Source organism: Panthera tigris, chromosome C2, assembly GCF_018350195.1.
Source record: "Panthera tigris isolate Pti1 chromosome C2, P.tigris_Pti1_mat1.1, whole genome shotgun sequence".
Lineage (NCBI taxonomy): Eukaryota > Metazoa > Chordata > Mammalia > Carnivora > Felidae > Panthera > Panthera tigris.
In genome coordinates, this window is record NC_056668.1 from 47,567,962 (window position 1) to 47,591,104 (window position 23,143).

A 23,143-nucleotide genomic window follows, 5' to 3' on the forward strand; every position below is an offset into this window, starting at 1 on the left:
ATAAAAATGTATTCCTCAGTCTGAGGTCAGAAACTTCCTTGAGAGGTCAGGGAGATTCCAAAAACTCTGTGAAAATTAGAACTGCAGAACTCCAAAAAGTAGGTTGGGGTGGAAGAGAGAAGCAGTGCCTCTGTTTGGGAAACGTGAGCAAAGCTTCTGGATTTCCACCTTTCTTCTGAAGCTGGAAAATGAGGAAGGAAATCTGAAAGGGAGAAAGGGAGAAATGAAACAAATGACGATGGAGCCCTTTAAGTGTCCAGCCTCATTAGATACATTAGTGCATTCAATCCTCACAAAAATTCCCACAAGGTTTTCCCCTTACCCTTCTTGCATCTTGTCAAAGCCCACTTTACATGATAAATATTAAAAGGGTAGACACATACTTTGCCTTCGGTAATGAGACTCAGTTCTAACTATAGGACTTAAGAGAAAATCTCATGGGGGGATTTAGGAAAAGATTTTCCTCCAAAACAAAAAAAGAAGCATACATGATCATGAAAAGATCTCTTTTCACCTTACCTGCCCCCTGCTTCCTACATATGAATGCAGTTATATGAGGACATGATGCCATCTTGCAACCAAGAGGCAAAAATGTTGAGGACCGAAAGTTTTTCATACTGAGGATAGTGGAATGAAGGATGGAAAGAACTGGATTTTTCATGATATTGTTGAGACCATTGATTCAGTGGCCTGGAGCCACCTACTTCTAGAGAACTTTTTATGTGAGATAAGAAAGTCCTTTATTATTTCAGCCACTTTTAGCTGGGTATTCTGTTACTTTCAGCCAAAACCATGTTAATGAATAAAATATGACTATTTCCATTTTACTCTACTAGATGTGTTTCATCCAACAGACCAAAAAATTAATTCACTGGCCATTGCAGTGGAAACAAAACATAATTGCTTTATAATCTGTTAGAAATTATCTTTTGTGCAGTCCTGTAGTTTTCAGCTTAATACATTTTCTCCTCACTGCCCTTCATGGGTGGATGATGACATGTAGCAGTCCTTAAAATGAGCATGTACCACAGATGGTAACTTTGCTTCCTATTATTTCTTGTGACCTACTTGCTGAAAGATTGGTCCCAGTCCTCAACCATTATGCTTATTATTTGGCTAACATTTTCCCCCGCAGACTGATAGAAGCTCAGAGGCTGATGCTCTGAGGCTGATACAACATACTGAATCTGTAATAATGGTCTCCTACCATAATGATGATACCAGGCTCATGGTTTAAGATACGTCTGTTCAAAATGATTGCTAGCAAAGTTATCAGTCACATTTAAGCTTCTACTCACAGATATAACATGTTACATACTGTACAGCAGTCTCAAAAAGACAAAATTATACTAGTGAAGAAGGTTAGTGGTTGCCAGGAATTCAAGATAGGGGGAGGATGTGACAGTAAAGGGATAGAATGCCAGAGGTAGTGGAACACTTCTATATCCTGATTTTACGGTAGTCACATGAATCTGATGTACAGATCATGGATCTGTTTACTCATGGAACTCTATACTACCAAAAAGTTCAATTTTACTGTATGGTAATTTAAAAATTAAATTTATCTGATAAAAATGGTTTATAGCCAGTCATTCTATGATAAGTCTAAACTGATTTACTTTTTCTTCTAATTGCTACCAAGAAAGAGGGGGTGATATAGTTAGCTATATCTGGGCTTAAGAAAACAGTAACCAAGTCAAGGAAATGGAAATCTCTACCTGATTGATGCAACTAAAAATAGTGGTTGAAAGAACATTCTATGAAATAAAATTGTAATTTTTTAAAGTTTATTTATTTTAGGAGAGAGAGAGAGAGAATGTGTGCATACACTCACGCATGAGTGGGGAAGGGGCAGAGAAAGAGGGAGAGAGAGAATCCAATGTAGGATCCATGCTGTCAGTGCAGGTCTCAGTCTCATGAATTGTGACATCATGACCTGAACCGAAATGAAGAATTGGACACTTAACCGATTAAGCCACCCAGGCGCCCCCAAACTGTTATTTTTTAATTGCTGAGGCCTCTCCCAATATCTTTTGGGATAAGAATCAGAACCATTTCCTTGGTTATCAAATCTCAGGGTCCATGATCTCAACTGATGTAGAAAAAGCATTTGACAAAATTCAACACCTTTCATAATGAAACACTAAACAAACTAGAAATTACCTCAACATTAAAAAAATCTGTATATGAAAAACCCACAGCTGGGGTGCCTGGATGGCTCAGTAGGTTAAGCATCTGACTCTTGATTTCAGCTCAGGTCATGATCTCACAGTTAGTGAATTTTGGGCTTCACATCAAGCTCCACACTGACATCACAGAACCTGCTTAGGATTCTCTCTCTCTCCCTCTCTCTGTGCCCCTCCCCTCTTCTCTCTCTCTAAATAAATAAATAAATAAATAAACTTAAAAATGGAAAAAAAAAAAGAAAGAAATAAAACCCACAACTAACATCATACTCAATAGTGAAAAATGAAACCTTTTCCTCTAAGATCAGGGACAAGATAAGGATGTTCACTGTGAAATTCACCACTTCTATTCAACATAGTACTAGAATTTCTAGCCAGAGCAATTAGGCAAGAAAAGAAATAAATGGCATACAAATTGGAAAGGAAGAGATACAATTATCTCTGTTCACGAGTGACAAGATCTTATTTGTGGGAAATCGTAAAAATTTCACACACACACACACACACACACACATGCACAGGATACAAAATCAACGAACAAAAATCAGTTGTGTTTCTATACACTAACAATGAACAATACAAAAGGAGATTAAGAAAACAATTTACAGTAGCATCAAAAAAAATAAAGTACTTTGGAATAAACCTAACCAAAAAGGTGAAAGATTCATACACTAAAATCTGCAAAATGTTGCTTGAAGAAATTAAAGACATCAATAAATTGAAAGACATCCCATCTTCACTTGAAGGCTTAACATTTTTAAGATGTTGATATTATCCAAAGTTGTCTACAGGTTTAATGCAATCCCTATGAAAATCTCAACAGTTTTTTTTTTCTTTTTTGCAGAAATAGAAAATCCATCCTAAGATTCATATGGAATCTCAAGGGACCCCAAAGAGTCAAAACAATCTTGAAAAAGGACAAAGTTGGAGGTCTTACACTCCTGATTTCAAAACCTACTACAATGCTAGCACAGTCAAAACAGCATGATACTGTCATAAAGTCAAACAGAATAGAGAACCCAGGATTAAGCCCTCACATATTCAGAGCTTCTTTGACTTCTCATGGGGTTATGCCCCAATAAACCCATCTTAAGTTGAAAATACAGTAAGTTAAAAAATGCATCTAAGACACCTAGCCCACCAAATATCATAGCCTAGCATATCCTACCTTAACTATGCTTAGAACACTTATATTAGCTTTCAATTGGGCAAAGTCATCTAATACAAAACTTATTTTATGATGAAGTGTTGAATATCTCATCTAATTTATTGAATACTGTACTGAAAGTGAGAAAGCAATGGTTGTATGGACACAGAATGGTTATAAGTGTATCAGTTGTTTACCCTTGTGATCATGTGGCTGAGTAGGAGCTGTGGTTCATTGCCACTGCCTAGCATCATGACAGTATTGTACCGCATATTGCTAGCCCAGAAAAATATCAAAATTCAAAGTAGAATTTCTACTGAATGCATATTATTTTCACACCATTATAAAAATGAAAAGCTGTAAGTTGGGGACCCTGTGTATGGTCGAATGATTTTCAGTAAGGGTACCAAGACCTTCCAATGGGGAAACGACAGTCTTTTCAACAAATGGTGTTAGGAAAACTGGATCTCCACATGCAAAAAAATAAAGTTGGATGCTTACCTTCCACCACTTATAAAAATTATACAAAAAATGGTTCAAAGACCTAGACGTTCTAGCAAAAACTATATAACCCTTAGAAGAAAACATAGGAGAAAAGCTTCATGACTTTGGATTTGGCAATGATTTCTTGGATATGACACCAAAAACACAGGCAAGAAAAGAAAAATAGATAAATAGGACTTCATCAAAATTAAGAACTTTTTTGCACAGAAAGACTATTTACAGAGTGAAAAGGTAACCCCCAGAATGGGAGAAAATATTCACAAATCATGTATATGATAAGCGATTAATATCCAGAATATGTGTTTTTTTAATTAAAACTCAGCAACAAAAAATCCAAATTAAAATGGGCAAAGATTGGGCGTTTGGGGGGATGAGTCAATTAAGCCTCTGACTCTTGATTTCAGCTTAGGTCACAATCTCACCGTTCCTGAGATTTAGCTCCATGTTGGGCTGTGTGCTAATATCGCCGAGACTGCTTAGGATTCTCTCTCACGCCCTCTGCCCCTCCCCTGCTTGCACAAGTGCTAATATGCTCTCTCGCTCTCTCTCTCAAAATAAATAAATAAACATTAAAAATAATTTAAAAAATAAGATGGGCAAAGAATTTCAATAGTTCTTTGGCAAGGATGAAAAAGTGGAACTCATTGCTGGTGGAAATGTAAAATGGTGCAGCAACTGTGGAAAATGGTATGGTAATTTTTCAAGAAAATAGAAGAAGAATTACAATATGATCCAGCAATTCTGCTTCTGGGTATATACCTAAAAGAACAATAATATATATATTATTATATTATATATAATAATAATATATATATATATACATATACACACACACATTATAGCGTATAATAATACGCTATAGCACATAACTGTAAATACTATAATAGCCTTAAAAGCAATGTAATTCAGGGCGCCTGGGTGGCTCAGTCGGTTAAGCGTCTGACTTTGGCTCAGGTCATGATCTCACGGTCCATGAGTTCGAGCCCCGTGTTGGGCTCTGTGCTGACAGCTCAGAGCCTGGAGCCTGTTTCAGATTCTGTGTCTCCCTCTCTCTCTGACCCTCCCCTATTCACGCTCTGTCTCTCTCTGTCTCAAAATAAATGTTAAAAAAAATTATTTTAATAAAAAAAAATTTATAAAAAAGCAATGTAATTCTAATACATGCTACGATACAGATAGATCTAGAAGACATGCTACATCAAATAAGCCAGTCACAAAAAGAAATTTGTATGATTCCACTTCTTGAGATCTCTAGAGTCATCAAACTCATGGAGACAGAGAGTGGAATGGTAACCAGGGCTGGGGGAGGGAGGAAGTTCTGGAGATGGACAGTGGTGATGGTAGCACAACAATGTTCATGTACTTGATGGCACCGAACTGTACACTTAAAAATGGCTAAAATGGTAAATTGTATGCATATTTTACCATCACAACCAAAAAAAATCTCAAGGTCAGCGTGCCGTGCTTGGAATTTAGAATGGTAGATCCTGAAAACCCTTTTTGAGTGACTTTTACATGTGTGCTAAACATTTGAACAAGCCAAATATCAAAAAGAGATGGAGTGATGATGGCTGTAGCTTTTAGCTGCAGTGTCTTCCAAAGAGTTAGGACAACGTGCTTGTTGTGTGAGGTTCCTGTCTTGCTAGTTTCATTGGAAATGAACAGTCTCCACATCAATGGGGAATTTTATTAACTAGGGTTTACTGGGTTCACTGAAATAGTCCCATTATTTGACAACTCCCAGAAAATTCTTCAGCCACAGACATCTTATGTCACTACATCACCAAACAGAACTCTGTCTAAGATGCTCTGTAGATAACTTAACACAAGGAATGCATTCTCCTGGGAGTACACTGGAGCCTCCACATGGCCCTTAAGAAGACACTGACCTCTTTGAAAATAGGACTGCAAGATCCAGGGGACTGAGGGCGGCTTCCAGTTGCACAGATTCTTTTGAACTTTGGTTCTCAAGAAAGACTGAAAGAATCATCGGAAGACCCAAAATAGAATCTGTCACATACCAATCCTGTGAGACAATGCATGATCTTGCAGAGGCATTAAGAAGAAGGAAGACAGATATTCTGGGACTCTTTTAATGTGATTTGTTGCCTTCTAGAGACTCGAAAGACTGTGGAAAAATTCTCCTATAGGATTAAAATATATAGACCTGTTGGACTCTGTTAAACTGAAAATAATAGTTAAATCCAAGGATTAAGACTAGCACTGGGATAAAGGAGGAGTTTCTGACTCTCCAGCCTCCTTCCAGCCAGCTCAGATACCATCAATCTCCAGCCAATGCAGAGACAAAGTCTGTATTTCAAGATTTGCATCTTTGACCTCTTTCTAAACATAAAACATAAAATAGCATTGTCAGAGGTTTTAGATGGCCTATAGCTTCATGCAAGCTTCTTCAGTTCACACCAGTGAGAGTTTCCCATATGGACGAGGTCAATCCTTGACCTCTGGAATCCTCAATATGTTATTCTCAAGGCAGCTGCCTTCTTCCTAGTCCCTTATAAATTAGCTGTGCATTTTCTGGAATCAACCACATCCTTGGAAAACTGCAGCTCATCCAAGAAACTTGGCCTCCATTCTGTTGTCTCCAGAGACAGCTGTGTGAAAGTTTCAGGAGCCATAACTCAGGCAGAGGGTCCTCTGTGGTCAGCAGAGCCCCAAATTTGGGTAAAGTTTCACTTGAATATTCATTGGCGTTAGCAGTTTGGCAGAAATAGGAAAGGACTTCTAATTCCATAGGGTCAAATATCCTTCCTGAAACTAGAATGGAAAAGATGAACTGACTCATAGAAAGGATTTTGTGATAAACCTAATGTCCTGGGGCCACTTTCATATTAGTACCTCCTCTTCTCATCACTTACTTCCCTTGTGTGTCTCTTGAATAATATCATTTTCAAGGATTTAATAAAGATTTCTTTGTCAGCAGCCCAAATCAAAGCCTCCAGAGGAACTGGTATACTGTTTGAAAAATCCAGGGCCCTCAGTTCTAATGAAGTATAGGAATAAAGAGGATGTAAGGAAGAAGATGACTATTGGGGATGGTCTGAAGCCAACAGCAACCTGGGATTGGAAAGAATTAAGAGACATCAGCCCCATGGAGATATTTAAACAGAGTGAGAGTAGATGATATTAGCAATTACATATACAGATGGCAAGTTTATGCATTTGAAAGGATGTTCGATATCGATATGTCATTAGGGAATTGCAAATTAAAACAACAATGAAATGCCACTACATACTTCTTTGAATGGCTAAAATACAAACACGGACAATATCAAATATAGACAGTAAAAAGTTAATGGTTGCCAAGAGTTTGAGAAAGGGAAGGTGGGATAAATAGGTAGAGCACCCAGGGGATTTTCAGGAGGTCTTTGGGACTCTCTGTACTTTCTGCTTCATTTTTCTGTAAATCTGCAATTTCTCTAAAAAGTAAAGTCTATTAAAAAAGAGAGAGAGAGAGAGAGAGCTGTTGATGAAAGAGGTGCCAATAGCTGTTTGCATGAAGACAGGGGCCAGAGAGAGATTTGCATCCTCTCAGTCACAGAGAGCATTTGCATCATTGTTAAATGGGAGCCAAAGTGACATTTCTCAAGGTCCAAGAACCACCTCCATCCAAATCAACCAGGTTGATTGTTAAATGCAGGTTCCTGGGCCCTGCGTCAGACTACTGAGTCAAAGTCTCTTGGAGTCAGACCTGGAAGTCTGCATTTAGAACACTCCAGGATTGCTATGCACTTTAAGGCTTGGGTCCCATTAGTGTACGCTGTAACAATCTTCTATTTTTTTATTTTTGTACATATGGAGTAATAAAGAGAAGATATCTACTAAATTCTTATCAAATATATGTAACAAGCTTATGAATAATGGGGCTGGAGAGGGAAAGAGTGAGATGGACACAAGATGAGGCTGATGAACAGTCTGTTTGGAGAAGCTTGTCAGCCTGTGTTAATCAGAAATGACCCAGTGGAAGACAACTCATGAGCTTTGAGTCAAGTGATTTCCAGGAATACTTATGAAGGCACCAACCGCCCTCCTTAAAAAACAAACAAACAAACAAACAAACAAAACAAAACAAAAAAAACAAAACAAAAAAACCTAAACCAAAACAAAAACCCAAAATAAACAAGAAGATGGAAGATGAGCATTTTCCATTACAGATGTTACATTCATATATATCTGACCCTTGAACAATGTGGAAGTTAGGAACAACAATTTCCCCTCATTCTACACGGTCAAAAATCCGTGTATATCTTTTGACAATCTCAAAACTTAAATACTAATAGCCTACTGTTTATTATTGCTAATAAACAATCAATTAACACATTTTGTATATGTATTATATCCTGGATTCTTTTAATAAAATCAGTTAGAGAAAAGAAAATATTAACAAAAGAAGGAAATTACATTTACAGTACTATACTGTAAACAAATCTGCACTACTAATAGACATGTGCAGTTCAAACTTACGTTGTTCAAGGGTCAACTGTATTGGCCAGATTGTTATTTTCTTTCCACTGGAATAAATTACTGTAATTGCAACCTAAGACTGAGGTAACAATGTAAATGGAAGTGAGAAGGAGGAAGAACAAATGATCTTCCTCATTTGACCCCCCTCGGCTTGTGTAACAAAGTAAGGTCCTTGTATGTTTACACATACTCTATTATTGCTATTTCAGCACTTACAGCCAGCTGTGTACCTGTCTCCTTCACTAGGCTGTCCACTATTTAAAGGCTCTTATTTATCTCTGGGTTCTTAGTGTCAGGGAAACAGAAGGTATTTTGTAAATACTTCTTTGGAAGTGGGGTTGTATAAATGAGAGTTAACAGAGCAAAACCTCATTTATTTAAAGCAAGTGGAGGGGAAAACTGAGGAAGGTTAGGGCCAGAGCCTGCAAAAACTGAGGAGGAAGATGGCAATTGGTCAATGGTGTTCCCAGAGCCTGAGTGTTTTGTCAGATCACAGAATAGACCCATAGTGGTGCTTGCTCTGCTAATAACTGTAGCCATTGCTAAGATTAGGCTTTTTTCTTCCTCTCCTCTAACCATTGCTCTTATTCTCACAAAAAACAAAACCAAAAACATCTCTAGTGGAACTACTCAAAAGAGCCCACAAATCAGATGTAGAAAAGTAGAGAAGTAGACATAAAAGAAATCAGATGAATTCTGTTCCTAGTGTTTGAGTTACTAACTTTGTGTAGGAAATTAGATTTGCATTTCAAGTTATTTGCTGTGTGCTAAATTTTCCTGACCTATGGTATACAATTGAGCTCTTCCAGGTTTTACAAACTGGGAGAAATTAGTTTCTGTTGTCAGTAGAATTAAGGGGTTGTAATTAGCATTTCTGAGAAATGCCCAAGTAAAATTAGAAGAGTTTAATCTAGATTGGTTATTGAGCTTGCTTTTATTTGCCCTAACAAAGGCATAGCTTAATTAAGGCCGCCCCAGAGAGCAGTAACAGTCTAAAGAGAAGCTGTAATGAAGGGGCATTCACAGTGTTACCTTCAAGTCACCTTAAATTACTTTGGAACAAGACAAATGAGTAAAATAAAATTGGGAAACGTCTTGCACTTGAAGGAGACTTATGGTTTATGAAATTATTTGATTTATATTAAACCTCAAAAGAGAAAATACCAAGTGTTGGCAAAGGTGTGTAGCAACCAGATGTCTCATAAATTACTTGTGGGAGTGTTAACTGGATCAATTATTTTTGAATATTGTTTGGCTTATCTACTAAAACCAAACATACATACAAGCTATGACCAAGCAATCCCAGTTCTAGTTACATACCCAACAAAAAGGATTATATTTGTTTTCCAATGCAGAAAACCAGATGGTAAAACTATCCAAATGTCCATCAACAGAAAATGTATAAATAAGTTGCAGTATTTTCATAAAACTGAATACCATACAGCTAGGAAAGGGAATGATCCATAACTGCACACAGTATGGATGAATCTCATTAATATAATGTTAAGTGAAACAAGTCAGGCATAAAAGAGTTCATACTGTATGAGTCCTTTTATACAGAGTTCGAGCACAGGCAAAATCTGTAATATGAGAGATCAGGATAGCAAATGTTCTTTTGTCAGAGGAACAGTGACTTGAAGGGGTATGAGGGGTGTTTCTAGGGTATGGTGGCATTCTGTCTCTAGTCCTACATGAGCATGTTCAGTTTGTGAAGATTCATCAAGCTGTAGACTTCTCATGTGTGCACTTTTCTCTATTACATGCTCCAATAAGAGTTTTAGTATCAATTGACACACAAATCCTAGGAAATTGTCAAGGAAGTTTTATTATGTTTCAATTTTATAAATTAAAAAAAATGAGACAAAAAGAAGATAAATGACATTTTCAAAGTGTTTAAGTTACTTCTCACTTTCTTGGCCAGGACTAAAACTGTGCTTTATTACATTGAAGGTGAAGAAATGTTGTGCCTTGTATTAATTGTGTTTTTATTCCCTCTTTGTAGGAAACAGCACTTTACAATTGAATGTTATGAATTATCCAATCATGTCATATATCCCAATATGAGGTAGAAAGAATGGAATATAAGTATATATCACCTCTCTTAGTAGATGTAACTATGTAGAAATTTATTACTCTAAATTTACCAAATGAGATGACCATTTAAAAATATTCACTGGTAAATTTTTATTATAAGCAAAACTAAATAAACCAAACCAAAAAAAGCAGCCACATCTCTGGATAAAATCTGTATTTTATATATAAAATTGTATACCTAAACTCATCTTCTAGGTGAGGAAATCTGACTAGGAGAGAGCTGAAATATCTTATATGGAATTAACTAACAGGGCTAATACTAACATAAAGCAAAAGAAAAGATGATTCCTCCACACCTAGTCTTAGTATGAATCAACTTGAACAAATTTTCCAATCATACAATCATTGAAAGGAGTTAGGAAAAATTCCTAGGAGTTAGGAAATGACCAGGAAAGCCAAAGAATCTACTACTGAATGACCTCACAAGTAATGTAAAGTTAAAGTAAAAGTAAAATATTAACTTGACAATGGAATTCTAATTTATAAACAAACTCGCAGTAAATGAGATTACTCTTATCCTTTGTTAGTCTTAATCTTTAAAGTTATGACAGAGTTGGGGTGCTTGGGTGGCTCAGTCAGTTAAGCGGCTGACTCTTGATTTCTGCTCAGGTCATGATTTCATGTTTCATGGGAGAGAGTCTGAGCTGGGCTCCAAACTGATAGTGCAGAGACTGCTTGGGATTCTCTCCATCTATCTCTGCCCCTCCCCTGCTTGCTCTCTCTCGCTCTCTCTCTCTCTCCCTGTCTGTCTCTCTCTGTCTCTCTCTCCCTCTCAAAATAAATAAATAAACTTTAAAAGAAGATGACGTTATGACAGAGTTCATGCATTATATTCTTTAAAATGTCTTTTTTTCTTGATGAAAAGCCAATAAATAATTAAAATCATCTCGAGAGGTTTTTGAAAAATTTTTAAAAACTAAAATCACAACTTTTTTACTCAAAAAAATTTTTTGATGTTTATTTTTGAGAGAGAAAGAGAGAAAGTGGGGGGGGGGGGGCAGAGAAAGAGAGGGAGATACAGAATCTGAAGCAGGCTCCAGGCTCTGAGCTGTCAGCACAGAGCCAGACGCAGCTCAAACTCAGGAGTGGTGAGATCATGGCCCGAGCTGAAGTCAGATGCTTACCCGACTGAGCCACCCAGGCATTCCTAAAATCACAATTTTTAGCATAATAACTATTTTCTTTTTAAAAAAACAAGTTTATTTAGTTTGAGTGAGAGAGTGGGTGTGAGCAGGGAAGAGTCAGAGAGAGAGAGAGAGAGAGATTCCCAAGCAGGCTTCATGCTCTGCATGGAGCCCGAGGTGGGGCTCCATCTCACAAACCATGATATGATGACCTGAGCAGAAATCAAGAGTTGGAGGCTCTACCTTCTGAGCTCCCCAGGTGCCCCATAACTATTTTCATATTATCTTCCAGGTGATTAAGTGTATTTATATTATGGTAATCCTAAGGTATGTACTTTTTGGGTGACATTTCTATTTATTTATTTTTTAAGTTTATTTATTTATTTATTTATTTTGAGAGAAAGCAAGAGTGGGGAAGGGGCAGAGAAAGAGGGAGAGAGAGAGAATTCCAAGCAAGCCTCACACTCAGTGCAGAGCCCAACTCAGGGCTTGAACTCATAAACTGTGAGATCATGACCTGAGCCGAAATCAAGAGTCAGAAGCTTAACCCACCGAGCCACCCAGCCACCCAGGGACATTTCTTTTTAAATGACAATACCAGTATTATACACGCTCCCTGAAATATTTGCGAGTAATAGAAGTATATAAAGGAAAAGGAAAAGTGTACCTTTTCACTCCCATTTGGGAGTAGGTACTGTTAACACATCCACCTTTTTCCTTGTATACGTTCACACCTACTAGTTTGTCTTTTGTTGCTACCACTTAACATTTTGTTGTAAACATTTTCCCATGTTTCTGCATAATTGCTATTTTTAAAGAAATGTTTATTTATTTATTTTAAGAGATGGAGGAGGGGCAGAGAAGGAGAGAGAGAGAGAGAGAGAATCCCGAGAGGGTCCATGCTGTCAGCGAGGAGGCTCAGGTAGGGGCTTGATCCCACAAACTATGAGATCATGACCTGAACCAAAATCAAGAGTCAGAAGCTCAACCCATGGAGCCCCCCACCCCCACCCCGGTGCGTTGCATAATTGCTATTTTAAAGGTTACATAGCATTCTTTTCTGTGCATGTAGTAATCAGGACTCTTAACTATATCAGGAACCCAACTTATACTAGTTAAAAAAAAAAATAGAGAGACTTAATGGTTCATATAACTGGAGTGGGCATGGCTGGAAGAGATGTTAGGTACGACTGGACCCAGGGCTCAAACACAGTTTTCAAGAATGTGCCAGCTCTGTCTCTCTTCATCTCTTGCCTCTGCTTGTGTGTTGGCCTTCGTTGGTCTTAGCTGGGCTTTCTCTATGTGTCTGACAATGCTAGGATTTCATTTGTCTAGTCCTTAACCACAGACTAAAGAGGAGATCTTCTCAATTCTAAAGGAAAAGTCATAGGAAAGTATTTTTACAGTTCATTCCTAAACCAATCACTGTGGGCTGTGGAGATGGGTAATCTGGTCACCTTGGGTTATGTGTCTACCACTATGTTTAGGAGGTATGGAGGAAGTGATTAGGGAAGAGACCGCAGATACTAAACCCTGATACTATTGCAGATACTAAACCCTGAACTTTGAGGTTGTTTCAGTATCTTGGTTGGTATTAATAACCTTGAGAACATCTTCAAGGATGTTACTCCTATAGGATTTTTTCTTTATGAAAAACTAAAGTGTAATTCTTAGGTCTGAGAGTATCCAACAGACATTCCTATGGCTCTTGCTGTACGTTGCCTTATTGTTTTGCAAAAGAATTGTACCAAAGAACTAGCTTATAAAAATGAGGTCCTATTAAAATTTTAAAGTTCATTTATTCGCTCAACAAATACTTGTGTAGCTATGTGCCTGGCCATATTTCCATTTTCAATTACTCAAATGATTCCTTTTCATTCAAACACTTAATTCAAATGAAATTTACAGACATAATATAAATTGTAATCTGAGGCATTATCACCCACCTGCTGTTTACCTCATTTCCCCGAGTTTTGCTTTGCTCATCTCTGAATGAGAATATCTGCCAAGCTCTCTCCTCAGGGCCACTGAGGGAATCAAAGATGGAGAATGAGGGGACAAGGAGACAAGGCACTCAAGAAGTGATGAGAAGATTTTGGGGAGCCAATAAGGTAAATGTGACAGGAAATTTAAAAACTGAAAAAGTAAGTTTGTTAAACTCTAAAGCATGGTATGAATGTAAGACATTATGATATGGAAAGGTGTTACAATAGCAGCTTTATTTTAGTGCCAAATAAGTCATATAAATATGGCACAAAATTATAACTGTGGAATATAAAACTGGGTTTTGAAATTCTGTCACCACTTTTGCAAAAAAACATAAGGAAAAACATTTCTGAAAATGCCTCTTCCTTTAACTGGAAGTTCTTGTTACATTATGACCATTTTATTAAACATGTAGATGAAATGATGAGTTAATAAAAAAGAGTGGATGAATTCATGTAGTTTGCTAACTTCCCTCCAAATCTGAGTTACATTGATGAGCAAGGATTATTATGTAAGTCATGAAAAACAAGGCATGTGAATTGTATTCAGGTTTTTGCATATTTGATATTTGATATTGGCCCTAGCATGCAATCAGCATATGCAATCGGCATATAAAAAGCTTAGTTTTTCTTCATTCAATTATTTACACATTCCTTTTTTTTCAGTGCCAAATAAGTTTATGGCACTATTCTGGGCATTGAACAAAAGTCAGGGTAGTATCACCCAGCCCTCAAGGGTTACTATATAACAGTTGGAGGGAGGAAGAGTGTAAGCTGGTGTTTCAAATACATAGATATCTCTGGCACAAGGAAGTATTGGATAAATGTAAGTGATCTCCTAGAAGTTAGATAAGTGCAATAGAGAGACAAAAAGAATTGCATGAAAGTATTGCTGCAGTAAATGCCTTGATCAAATTAGCTGTCATGGAAGTGTCGTTTGCCATTCAATACATTTACATGCATTTCTCCAATAAGATTCGTCACTCAGGTTTTGGAAGAAAGCAGACTTTGGGGTGACTCAAATTTAGAAATCAGTCTGACAAACATGAGAGACAGTCAAAGGATCAAGAGGAACAAGAGAAGGAAACATGTCCATCTCTTGTCTAAGCTGATGAATCTTGCTGCAGAGGCAAGAGAAATCAGAAGGAGATGACTGTTAAGACAGAAAGGGATAGAAGAATAGGGGTGATGGAGGATAGGAGGAGCATGTTCAGTGCTCAGAGAGAGCGGACAGTATCAAAGGACAGAAGCTTGTGGTCAGAGAAAGGGAACTCAGGATCTCTTTTGTACTCCTAAGTCCACCTTAACGTGTGTTGCCAAAGTAACCGATCTATAAACCTTAAAGTATTGCCGCATATATTCTTAGTTTATCCTCATAACCAAGGTGGTAGGGGTACCTCAGTACTCATGCTCTGCCTTACAAATAGAAAAACTGAAACCAGGAACACTTAAATAACCTGTGTTTACACTGCTAGGTTGTGCCAAAGTTGTGCCAAAATTTCCTCCAGATCTTATCCAATCCCAGTGCTCTTTGCCTTGGAGATGTTAAGAATAATGAATGGCAGTAAAAAGCGCTAAAGGAAGCCATAGTTGAGTATCTGCCAAACTTTGTAGAATTAGCATGAGGTTGAAATGTAAAAACATCATTGCAGAGAAAACCAATCCCATACTTAAAGTACTACATTTTGACTAAAGAGGAGGAGAATTGGGGGACCTGGATGGCTCAGTTGGTTAAGTATCTAACTCTTGATTTCAGCTCAGGTCATGATCCCAGGGTTGTAAGATCAAGCCCTAAGTTGGGCCCAGCGTTGGGCATGGAGCCTGCTCAAGATTCTCTCTCTCCCTCTCCTTCTGCCCCTCCCCTCTTCACACATGCTCTCTCTCTCTCTCTCTCTCTCTCAAAGAAAGAAATAAAGAAAATAAAAAGGAAAAGAAAAGGAAAAGGAAAAAAGAAAAAAAGGGGAATTGCAAATTATAAAAATATTTTATTTCTATCCCAGTCTCATTTTAAGGGTTCCTTTTGTGTGTATTTATGACAATATTATTAAGAGTCTTTCAGGTGTTCCTTTGCCATCAGTGGATTGGACCAGTCCAGTAGTTTCCATCTCTAAGGAAGGTAGTCCAATGCCCTTTTGAAATCACACTAGCTATTTTACCATAAAGCATAAAATTATTGCCATAATTTACAAATAACTTCCTTTGCTGAAATCTGATCATTTATTTTTCTTTCCTTCTTTCTTTTGAATTTTGAAATGACAAAACATAAAACAAATTCATGAGCATTAAATACAATTTGAGAAATATAGAAAAGTATACAGAGGACAATAAAGGTCATCCATAATGCCACTGGTGCATTTTGGCTTTAGACCTTTTAGTCTTCTACCAGTGTGCACACATATGTACATTCATTCCCTTACCATAAACTTAATACTACACCACATCCTAGAAGTTGTGACTATAAATAGCTTTAACCCAGGAAGTTCATCCAATTCCAAGGTCCCTTATACTGACGGGTAATGAAGTCACTGACATCTACCTCTTATTCCCAAAATGAATTAAAAATATGTAACTTCTTACATTTTATATCTGACAGAGTTAGACCTCAAACTCAGTTCCTTTATGTTTACTTTTTTGCTAAATCCTTAGATACTACCACCGTGGTCGTGGTCGAAGGGAAGCATCTGAAAGATGACTTGGATGTCCTTTGCCAATGAAGAAAGTATCACCTTTCGATAATCTGATCATGAAGGCCCCAACTCCCCCACCTCTGAGTTCCAGTTCTGAAGCCAGGTTGAAACAGACTGGATTCTTGAAATGACCTGGACAGAATGAACCTCCTGGAAACACTAAGACAAACGAGCTGGGGGGCGGGGGGGGGGGGGGCAAGGTTTTGAACAAGAACCGTGTCTAGGTGACTCTGTCCAGTGGTGACTCATCACAGGTAAGAATCCCATCTGCTTGAAGTTCACTTGTGCAGAGGCATTTGAGAGAACTAAGTATTTGCTTAGATAATACCACTTGCTCTTATGTCACACAACATGTGTGTCTGGACAATGTTACAAATGTAACTAAACCACAGAAATAGTTTTCTACACAATATATCTAAACTTGAGATGATAAAAAAGGAATATGAAATAAGAAGTACATAATTAGTGTAAGCAGTTGGTAAAATATAACAGGCACCCACAGAACCAAAAGCTCTTCTTAATAAAAGGAGTCCCAAGCAATCTTCCTAAAATGGCATTATTTCCCAAGTTGCACCCAGCATGTGCCTGGGTCTTTTAAGGGACAGGAGCCCGGCAGCCAACTTGCACCAGCTGCTTCCCATTGGAGTTACATGAGTGCCACCTAGTGTCACTTGTTAAAGCTGAAAGGGGCTTAGATAGACCTCTTAGATAGACCTTCAATTTCCCTGATCCGAGGAAACCAAAGCCCTGAGCACAGAGGTGATTGAAGCAGGCTATATCTATTCGATTAGTGTCTGAGCCAGGCCTAGCAATCGGTTACCCTGCTTTACAGTTTCAACTGGTGGTAACCTTTGGAGTTTGGGAGTCAGGAGTCCTGGTAATTGGACTGTGCCAAAGAATAAAGCACAACCTTCCACACGGCCCCAGGTGCCCCATGCATTAAACTCCTAAATTAAAATTTCCTTGTTCTTAAAGTCTTGAGACAAATTAGTGACAGCAGAATCTGAAAGTTAGTATGGGCCTCCATAGGCATTTAGTCAGCTCCTCTCCTCCATGACCGACTGACCATAATCCAGCTGTACAAGTAATCAAATTATTTCCTGCAAGCAAGTGCTTTGAAGTCATCAGCCTTAATTCAGGGATGATGCCTCCACTATCATCTTTCAGGCTTTCTGCCTTCAGCTTCTAGCTTTTCAAATGAAGCAGGTCTGACACCATCTGAGAGACCAGTGCCATTAGAACCATTCAGGCTTTGATTTCCAGAAGTCAGGTGTTTTCCAGTTCTCCAAGTAGAGCAGTTTCAAGATTAATCTAGGCCAGTGGTTCTTAATGATGCATACACATTAGCATCACCTAAAGGAACTTTTAGGACACCTCTATGCTTGGGTATGACCCTAGACCAGCACAGTCAGAATCCCTGGGGGCGAAGTTCTCACATTGTTGTGTGTGGTTTTTGTTAAGCTAGCCCTGGGTTATTCCAATGTTCAGAAGATTGAAAATCACAGTAATGGGCCAAGCTTGCACTGAATAAGAGAATAGAAGAACTAAAAGTAGGACAGGTGGGAACTAGATAAGCTCTTCCTTCCATGCTGGGTCTCGAACAGAACTGGGTATATATGAAAGTCTCAATAGATGGCTGCAGAAAGGAACTTGTTCAAAGGAAATGGTATAATAATATTGATGGAGTTCACAGTCTACTAATTTCAGGATCCTCTTAGCACCCTGCATAGGAAACATCTGTGAAGAACCACAGGTAAACCTAAAAGTAGGAGAAGCAGGTAGACAAGACAATATAGAGCAGAAGGAAATGCTTCAAACACAAATGTTATTAACACATACATCATCCTCTGCTTTGTTTCCCCTGTCCTATTTTTCATTTCTTGCTTCTCCCATTCAAGTCACCTATAGTGTATCTAAAGACACATATAATTAAAGGGGCCGGCCATGTTCCAAAAGGCTGCCCATTTGCTTCTCTGAGCAATGACAATTGAGGTGAGATGTGAAGACTAGGTTGTACATATGTTGGGCTCTGTGCGTTTGCGGGTGTGAGGGGATTTTTCAAGGCAAAGGTAGCATGAGCAAAGTCCATATGTTGAAGTCTTATTCAAGGAACACAGAGGAAGACAGTGTGAGGGGGAGGAGAATGTGGTGTGAGAAGGGACTAGAATGTTCAGGAGGTGCCAAACCAGGCAGGACCTTGTCCATTTGTTTTCATATACCTGTAAGCCACGTACCACTTTTCTCTCACGCATTAAGTCCATCATATGTTCTCCTTGCTTTGATCTACTTTTATGATGTCACCTTTAGTATCAGTGACTGATACTCCTTAAGAACTGCTGATCTCCTCAAGAAAATGTTTTTCTAAAATTCCAAACTTGTATTCTTATTAAACACAGTACATACTCCGTGGAAAAAATTCTCACAATTTATAGATGTATAAAGTGAAAGTTCCCTCAAGTCCTATCCACCAAAAACTATCATGGTTAACAATTTTACATATTCGTGTAGACTTTTCCACGTGCACATCCAAACGGATATCTCCATTTTTTGGAAAAAGCAAAATACCAGACACACCATTCTGCAACTTGCTTTTTCCCCAACTCTTGTTTTATTTAAAAACAAATAATGAGGGGGTGCCTGCGTGGCTCGGTCAGTTGGGCCTCCGACTTCAGCTCAGGTTGTGATCTCACAGTCAGTGATTTCAAGCCCCTCATCAGGCTCTGTGCTGACAGCTCAGAGCCTGGAGCCTGCTTTGGATTCTGTGTCTCCCTCTCTGTCTATCTGCTCCTCCCCCACTCGTGCTTTGTCTCTCTCTGTCTCTCAAAAATAAATAAACATTAAAAAAATTAAAAAACCCAAATAATGAAATATTTAACACAATTCCCGAGGAGAAGTGACTTGCTGTTTGACCCAGCTTTTTAAGGCTATGTAGAACCAGAACATACATCAATGGACTATCGTTAGTGGTTGGGAGGAAATATTTAAGAGCTTTATTTTTTATTATTTTTTTCACCTTTATTTAGGTATAATTCACAAATAAATTTGGAATATATTTAAAGTATACCTGGTGATAATTTGGTATACGTATATACATTTAAAAGGATTCCAGTGGCATGTTATTTCATCATATAGATGTGCCATTCAATGATGGACAGTTAGGTTGACTCCATTGTTTTTTTTTTTTTGCCATTACAAACAAAACAATACATCAGTCAGCATCCTTGTATATACTCTTGCTCAATTGTGCAAGTATCTCATTAAGATAAATTCCAAAGGGAATGTTTCAATGAGTATGCATATTTTAGATAATGAATATTTCCAAATTCCCATCCAAAAACGTTGCACGAATTCACCTCTGATAGTGGCATAAGAGAGTGCCCATTGCCATTCTCTGTCTCCTGATTGCTGCCTCTCATCTTACAAGAAGAACAAGAATCAGAATTTTACCAAATTCAATCCAATTTTCTGGGCCATGGCTTTGTTTACAACTGCCTAATATACCCCATTTCCATCAAACCTCTATCACCAACACAGCCTCCTCCTAAGAGCTCTGGTCCTGCTGTGACCATCATCTATCATCTGGACCACCCTCCCCCCTCCCCACATTGTCTCTCATAATCTTTCTCTTCCCACAATCTTTCCACTTGCATTACTTTTCTTCCAGCTCTGTGGCTAATATCCCCGCTTAGGGTCTTACTACTTCCTGCCTAGCTCCAATTTCTTCCACCTTCAATGAACTCATGTCTACATTCATCTTTGTGAAACTCTTTCCTCAGAGTCCTCTCCAAGGTTCTCTCCTATTTGAGGACCTTCAGTGTCTCTATTCCCTGCCAAATCCTGGCTGAGTCCAGAATCCAGTCTGTCCCATCACTGGTTTGCCGTTCCAACCACCAACATGCCTGTTGCTTTCCTGCATTTGATCAGATCATTCCCTCCCTCAAGGTGTTTCCCATATCTTGGCCTACCTGAACCCTATCTATCCAGATGAACCATAAAGATACCTGGGGAGAGAGCTTTCCAGATAAAGGGAATGTTGGAGTTTCAGATTATGTAGAGCCTCATCAGACACTGTAAAGACTATGACTAGGCAAAATTTGAGCATTACCATTATGTAGGAGTATAGGCTTTGTCTCTAATGACAAATTATCATCAAATGCTTTTTGTAAAGTCAATAATTTTTAAAATAATAATATTTTTATGGCAGGAAGAAGTTCTTTGCTTTGGGCTAAAATGGTGGCACAAGCTTTTGCCTCACTTTGGAAGGATTTCATTAAGCTGAAGCAGAAACATCCAGCTGAGCAATCACACCTACCTGTGATAAATAAGGACCCTGAAGTAATGTCGTCCTTCTTATTCATCTTATTTTCTCATTTAATACAAACAGGACAATCATTTCTACTTCTAAAGTGCTTCTTAAATCATGAAGACAGAAAACCACTTGCCTATTTAACTTGAATTCAGAGTTCATATTCATTCATTGCTAATTCATAGGGTTGTTGGGAAGATTAAATGAACTAATAGAAGTGCTTAGAACACTACCTGACACACAGTAAATGCTCTATAAGTTTGCTGTAATAATGTTATGTGTATATATACTCTCCATTCATTCATTTATTCATACAGCAAATTATAGTTGTGTATCCAGTACTATGCCAGGCACTGGAAATGTAAACATATTAAACTGCTTCCAAAGATCTCATCCCTAGTGGAGAAAACAAATTTATAAACACATGATTAAAATGTGATAAATGTGATGATTGAGGTGTATTTAAGGGGAAGTGGTAACAAAAGGCAGAAATGAATAATTATGCTTGAGAGAAAGGGTTACAGAGAAAATGATGCTCAAGTCTTATGGCTAGGCATAACCAGTTGAGAGAGGTTAGTAGAATGTAACAAAGTAGAGGGAATAAGCTTTCACAAAGGCATAAACTCATGGAGCAGCAGGGTATATCTGAGGCCTTGTAGAGTGACTGATGTATATGTTATAAAGGAAGAAGGGAGAGTACTTGTGTTTGTGAGAGTATTGTATCATTGATAAAGAATTTGAACATTCTTTATAGAGGATGGTGAGCAACTGAAGGATTTGAGGTAGATTTCCATTTTATAAAATATGCAGCAAGAGGCACAAATTCAAATACCTCTGAGGACCATGCAGTTAACAAATGTGTAAACTGCGGTATGGTTTAGTGATGGGAAATGGTGGGGGAGACAAACTGAAAAGTGTGTAAAGACATAAAAGTGATTTAAAAATAACTTGGCTGGCTCAGTCAGTACAGCATGCGACTCTTGATCTCAAGAGTTGTGAGTTCGAGCCCCACATGGGGTGTGGAGATTACTTAAAACTAAAATCTTTAAAAAAAATAAAAATAACAACAAAATAAAAGCTGCTAAGTAAATCCAGTCTGAGCGCTGCCAGTTTGAACTCCTGGTGTAGAGACTATTGACTGCTTAGGGGAGAGTGGAAGAAGGTAGGGACTAATTAAGGAATCCCTTCATGTAAAACATAACAAGGAATAAAAGCAAGAGAAGAGCTGCAGAGGTGAAGGACCCGACCTGACCTATATTTAGGGAGGAAAAAATCCGTAGACCCTGCCGACCTATGGAAAGGAAGAAGGAAAGAGGCTAGAATAATTCCAAAGTTTCTGGTAAATAATGATAAAACCCATCACCTCTACAGAAATGGTAGGGACTGGGGAGCCAGGCAGACATGATGAGTCAGTTTTAGAAATGCTGACTTTGGAGTGTTTGTGGGTCATCCAAGTGTAAGCTCCCAGTACATGGCTAGATTTATAGATGGAAAGTACAAAAGAAAATACAAAAATACAGATATAGGAGTTATCAGGTTATAGGTTGGAAATAACAACAGAGGTGTAGCTGATATTGTACAGAATGAAGGTATGGGAAAATTATAGAGAAAATATTTTGTAATCTAAATTTTAAAAAATGCTTTTGTATCTGTGGTAATTTTCACATTCATTATATCCTAAGAATTCTTTTTCTTCTACTCTGTATTCTTCTTAAGTGAATTTGGCATGAAGAAATGACAATGATAAAATGTACAATTTAGCATGTGTACTCGGCAAACCAGCCTGGAAATAACATACTCATAAAAATTGTAACATACCTACATTTTTTACACATATTGTTAAAAGCATATACCATGTAATTAAATTCAATGACCTTAGATGGTTCCTTACTCTTTTATTTGGCAAGACAGATACCTAAAAGGAAGGGTGAGTCCAAGAGTATGAGATGAAAGGAGACAGATCATACGTAATGAATAGCACAGCCATTGTCTAAGGATACTGTTTACAGATTGTGTGTGTGAGCTCATAGAAAGCAGTTAAGTTTTTAAAATTTAGGCTAATGCCAGCTAACATATTGTTTACTATCCCTATTTCCAATCAGCACTGACTCAACCCTAATAAGAGCCTTTTGTCTGGAATATTTGAAAACAAACTTGGAATGAGGAAGGGGTGAAACAGGCTCCCACATTAAAGCATAACCATCCCAGACTCAGGAATAGGCCAATCCCCATCAAAATGTTTACTTTGGGTCCATCTACATAACCTATTAAGAGTCAACTTCGATCAGCAAAGACAACAACTAGAAGGATAATGGAGAAATAGTATAGTTTCCAGATCTTTTTTTTTAAGCACTGTTTACTTAACACTTTTAAGTGAATTAATAGCAGATGTTGAAATTGTTGCCAACTGTTGACTTGTCATCTGTGAACGGGAATTAACTTGGTTTTGTTCATCATTAAATTAAGTGTTAGGCTTCAGTAGTTTAAAGAATCTTGGAATGCAGGTCCTAATGGGATTTTAAAGTTACAAATAACTGAAGTAATTCTGATAATTGTGAAGACATCTGTCCTTGTAAGATAAAAAGAAAAATTCCTAAGAAAGTTTAGAATTCTGAAACTCAAAAGTCA

The 23,143-nt window shown here is 37.9% G+C and overlaps 1 long non-coding RNA gene across 1 annotated transcript in view; it reads right to left on the minus strand.

Moving 5' to 3' along the window:
- LOC122241941 overlaps positions 1-23,143 on the minus strand; it is a 28,889-nt gene continuing 5,746 nt past the window's right edge. The window contains exon 3 of the long non-coding RNA XR_006222035.1: positions 1-202. This is a non-coding gene — a long non-coding RNA (uncharacterized LOC122241941). The remainder of the gene's footprint in view (positions 203-23,143) is intronic.